Below are 6,000 nucleotides of genomic sequence, written 5' to 3' on the forward strand. Positions count from 1 at the left end.
CCAGATGCCATGATCTTAGCTTTTTGAATGTTGAGTTTTAAGCCAACCTTTTCACTCTCCTCTTTCACCTTCACCAAGAGCCTCTTTAGTTCCTCTTCACTCTCTGCCATAAGAGTGGTGTCATCTGTGTATCTGAGGTTATTGATATGTCTCCTGGTAATCTTGATTCCAGCTTGTGCTTCATCCAGCCTGGCATTTCCTGTGATGTACTCTGCATAAACGTTAAATAAGCAGAGTGACAATATACAGCCTTGACATACTCCTTTCCCAATTTGGAACCAGTCTGTTGTTCCATGTCTGGTTCTAACTGTTGCTTCTTGACCTGCATACAGGTTTCTCAGGAGGCAGCTAAGGTGGTCTGGTATTTCTATCTCCTAAAGAATTTTCCACAGTTTGTTGTGATCTACACAGTCAAAGGCTTTAGCCTAGTCAATGAAGCAGAAGTAGATGTTTTTATCGAATTCTCTTATTTTTTCGATGATCCCACAGATGTTGGCAATTTGATCTCTGGTTACTCTGCCTTTTCTAAATCCAGCTTGAACAACTGCAAGTTCTCAGTTCACATATTGCTGAAGCCTAGCTTGGAGAATTTTGAGCATTACTTTGTTAGTGTGTGAAATGAGTGTAATTGTGTGGTAATTTGAAACATTTTTGGCATTACCTTTCTTTGGGATTGGACTGAAAACTGACCTTCTCCAATCCCATGGCCACTGCTGAGGTTTCCAAATTTGCTGTCATATTGAGTGCAACACTTTAACAGCATCATCTTTGAGGATTTGAAATAGTTCATCTGGAATTCCATCATCTCCACTAGCTTTGTTTGTGGTGATGTTTCCTAAGGCCCACTTCACTTCACACTCCAGGATGTCTGGCTGTAAGTGAGTGATCACACCATCGTGGTTATCTGGGTCATTAAGATCTTTTTTGCATAGTTCTTCTGTGTATTCTTGCACGTTTTCTTAATATCTTCTGCTTCTGTTAGGTCCATACTGTTTCTGTCCTTTATTGTGCCCATCTTTGCATGAAATATTCCCTTGCTATCTCTAAGTTTCTTGAGATCTCTAGTCTTCCCCATTCTATTGTTTAGAATGGGAAATATATTAGATGTATTATTTTCTATATATCATATATTTTAATAAAGATATAAAGAATAATTTTAAATTGCCATAAAAGAAACAAAATGATATATGATAAAAACTTTCCATCTATTTATTTATTTAAATTTGACTGCACTAGGTCTTCATTGCTGTGCATGGGCTTTCTCTAGTTGTACACAGTGGGCTTCTCATTGTGGTGGCTCCTCTTGTTGTGGAGCATGGGCTTCAGTAGATGGAGCACATGGGCTCAGTAGGTGTGGCTTGTGGGTTCTAGTCGTGCAGACTCATCATTGTGGCAATTGGGCTTTGTTGCCCTGTGGCATGTGGCGTCTTCCCGGACCAGGAATCTAACTCATGTCCCCTGTATCAGTAGGCTGTTTCTTTACCACTGAACCACCAGGGAAGTCCAACTCTCCATCTTATACCTGGCCCTTAGCTACCTAGTGCATTTCTTAATTATTCTTCCAAAGATATGTTGCTGCTGCTGCTGCTAAGTCACTTCAGTCGTGTCCGACTCTGTGCGACCCCATAGACGGCAGCCCACCAGGCTCCCCCGTCCCTGGGATTCTCCAGGCAAGAACACTGGAGTGGGTTGCCGTTTCCTTCTCCAATGCATGAAAATGAAAAGTGAAAGTGAAGTCACTCAGTCATGTCCAAGTCCTAGCAACCCCATGGACTGCAGCTTACCAGGCTCCTCCATCCATGGGATTTTCCAGGCAAGAGTACTGGAGTGGGGTGCCATTACCTTCTCCAAAAGATATGTTATACACATGCAAATAAACACACACACACACATATATATATATATATATTTATGTTTTTACCAAACAACACATGTGATACAAATTATTTTGCACCATTATTTTTTCATTTAATTATATTTTATGGGCATTAATTTCATCTTGGTATATAGACAATTGTCACTTAAAAAAATTACATATAGTAGGCTGAGTCTCCTCATTGTTCTGCTGAAACCATCACACCATTGTTTGTTATTCAGCTATACTCCAAAACAAAATAAAAAGGTTTTTTTAATTACATACAGTAAATTACTTTTATGGTATGTACAGCATAGATCATGTAACCAAACCACAGTCAGGATACAGAATAATCCCATAACTCCCAAAATTTCCTGATACCCTAAGTCACACAGCCTTCCCACTCCTAATGTTCTCTTTCAATCTAGTTTATTATTTTCTAAAATATCATCTAAATGGAAGTATAGAATATGTAACCTCTTGAGACAGGCTTTTTTTTTTTTACTTCAGATAACACCTTTAAGATTCATTCAAGTTGATGCATATATCAACCATTCATTAGTCTTTATTTATGAAGGGCATTTCATCATATGGATGTATTGCAAATTGTTTACCTATTGACCAATTGAAAAATATTTGGGTAGTTTCCACTTTTGAAGATGATGAATTAAGCAGCTATAACATTCATATCCGTCTTTTGGGTGAACATAAATTTTAATTTCTCAAAAGAAATGCCTAGGAATAGGATTGCTTATAAATGGTTATGATGTATAGATGTTTATAAGAAACTGCCAAAATGTTTTCCAAAGTGACTCTAATATTTTGTGTTCCCACCAGCAATGTGTGAGTTATAATTGCTCTACATCTTTGCCAGCACTTGGTATTGTTTATACTACTTTTATGTTTGCTATTCTAACAGATATGTAGTAGAATCTCTTAGTGATTTTAGTATGCATATCATTTGCTAAAAGCACAATTGTTTCTCCATTGAATCTGTATCTTTGCTTTTAAAATCAATTCATTGTATTTGTATTGGTCTATTTCTGAATGCTCTATTCTTTTTCACTGATCTGTGTGTTACTCCTTCACCAATATCATACTGTCCTGATAACTCTGTATGTGTGCTTAGTCACTCAGTTGTGTCCAACTCTTTTCAACCCTATGGACTGTAGCCTGCCAGGCTCCTTTGTCCATGGAATTTTCCAGGCAAGAATACTGGAGTGGGTTGCCATTTCCTCCTCCAGGGGATCTTCCCAACCAAGGGATCGAACCCAAGTTTCCTGCATCTTCTGCATTGGCAGGCAGATTCTTTACCACTGAGCCACCTGGTAAGTCCCTCTAATAACTGTAGTTTTAAAGTAAATCTTAATCTCAAGTAGTGTGATTCCTCCAAATATATTTTTCTTTTTCAAAATTGGTTTGATGATTCTAATTGCTTTGACTTTCCCTATGAATTATGGAATCAGCTTTTCTATAACTACCTATAATCCTGTTGTGATTTGGATTGAAGTTATGTTAAATCTATAGAATAACTTGGGATAATTGTTATCTTATTAATAGGACTCTACAAGAGCACTAGATCATCTCCATTTCTTTATATCTTCTTAGCTTCCTTTAATCAGTGTCCTATAGTTTTCAACCTACAGATCCAGATTCTGTTTATTTTGTTGTTGTTAAATTCACACCTAACGGTTTTCCTTTTTGAGTTATCATAAATTGTATTGTTTCTTCAATTTTGCTTAAATGTTGGAGCTAGTACAATTTTTTAAAAATTTCACTATTGTGTGCTGACCTATATCCTGAGTTTTTATTAAACTCACTTGATACTTCTAGGGGTTTTGGTTTTGTAGATTCCTGGCAATTTTTTCTAGACAATTATGTTTTCTGAAAATAAGGAATCTTTTTATTCCCCTTTCCAATTAATGTAAATTTTATTTCTTTTTCATGCATAATTGCACTGTTTAGGACTTAAAATACAATATTGAATAGAAGTGGTGAGAATAGCCTCTTTGCAGAAGTTAGGCAGAAAGCATTCAGCTTTTTAAGTATAAAAGCTGGAGTGGCTACAATAATATTAGAAAAAAATATACTTTAAAACAAAAACGTTTACTATGCATAAAGAAAAACATTTAAAATGATAAAAGAGTATTTCTGTAAGATATTAAATTTGTAAATATATATGCACCCCAAAGCAGAGTATTAAATGAAAGAAGGAGAAAGTTGTAGAATTGAAGAGAGTTATGGAGAAAGACATCTTCCCTGGTGGCTCAGATGATAAAGCCTCTGCCTACAATGCGGGAGACCCGGGTTCAACCCCTGGGTTGGGAAGATCCCCTGGAGAAGGAAATGGCAACCCACACCAGTACTCTTGCCTGGAAAATCCCATGGATGGAGGAACATGATAGGCTACAGTCCATGGGGTCGCAAAGAGTTGGACACAATTGAGAGACTTCACTTTCTTTCTTTCATGGAGAAAGACAGGGAAGCCTGGCATGCTGCAGTCCATGGGGTCACAAAGAGTCATACGCAACTGAGCAACTGAACTGAACTGATGGAGAATTCAACAATAATAGTTGGAAACTTTAACACTTTACTTTCAGGATATTCAGAACAATAAAGCAGAAGATCGACAAGGAATTAGAAGACTTGAACAACACTATAAAGAACATAAACTTAATAGACATCTATAGAACACTCCACTTAAAAAGGCAGAATAGATATTCTTGACAAGTACACACAGAACATTCTCCAAGTTAGACAATTACACTAGGCCATAAAACAACAAATTGAAAATCAAGAGAACAAAAAAATCAATTATCTGAAAAGACCAACAAAATTCGTAACTCTTTAGCTAGATGGACCAAGAGAAAAAAGGCAGAAAACTCAAATTACTAAAGTAAGGAATGAGATAGTGGGTGTTACTCTGACAGTAAAGAAACAAGAAAGTATATAAGAGAATGCTATGAGCAACTGTTGCCAATAAATTTTAATACTTAGATGAAATGGACAAATTCCTAGAAAGAATTAAACTATCTAAACTAATTCAAGAAGAAGTGGAGAATCAAAATAAAACTATAACAACTATAAAGATTGAATTTGTAATTTAAAAAACTTCCTACAAGAGAAAATACATGTTCAGATTCACTGATAAATTCTACCAAACTTTTAAATGATTAATTAGAATCAATAATAACTCTTTTCAAACTGTTACAGAAAATAGAAAAAGAGAAAGTGAAAGGGAAGTTGTTCAGTCATGTCTGACTCTTTGTGATCCCATGGACTGTAATCTACCAGGCTTCTCTGTCCATGGGATTTTCCAGGCAAGAGTACTGGAGTGGGTTGCCATTTCCTTCTCCAGGGGATCTTCCTGACCCAGGGATCGAACCCAGGTCTCCTGCATTGCAGGCAGATGCTTTACCCTCTGAGCCACCAGGGAAGCCCCAAGAAAAAGAGAAATATTTCCCAAATTCTACAAGGCCAATATTTTCCTACTAACAAAAGCAGACAAAGGAATGACAAGAAAAGAAAACTACAGGTTTTTACACAAAAATCCTCAAAAAAAAAAAAAAAAAATACTACCAAAACAAACCTACCAGCATATATAAGGGATCATATTATGACCAAGTAGAATATATCCTATAAAGGTAAAGTTGGTACAAAATCATAAAATCTATTAAAACAAGTCACCATATCAATAGAATAAAAGACGAAAACCATGACTTATTTGAATAGACACAGAAAGAGCATTTGACAAAATCCAATCCTCCTTCAAGATTTTTTTTTAAAAAGCCAAACTAGAAATTGAGCAGAATTTCCTCAATCTTATAAAGGTCTTCTGTGAGAAATGCACAACTATTATCACACTTAATAATTAAAGATTGCATGCTTTCTCCCTAAGATAAACAATAAGGCAATGATAGACACGTCCACAGCTTTTAAACACTATACTAGAGCATTGTGCTAGAGGTTCTAGAGAGGGCAGTTATGCAACAAGATTAAAAAAACAAATCTTGATTGAAAAGAATAGGTAAAACTATCTCTATTTGCAGAAGACATGATCTCATTTAGGGAAAATCCTAAGAATCTCCAAAAGAAACCTATTAGAACTAATAAATGAGTTTAACAAGTTTGTAAAGTATAAGATC

The sequence above is a fragment of the Bos indicus x Bos taurus genome, chromosome X (genome assembly GCF_003369695.1).
Source record: "Bos indicus x Bos taurus breed Angus x Brahman F1 hybrid chromosome X, Bos_hybrid_MaternalHap_v2.0, whole genome shotgun sequence".
Lineage (NCBI taxonomy): Eukaryota > Metazoa > Chordata > Mammalia > Artiodactyla > Bovidae > Bos > Bos indicus x Bos taurus.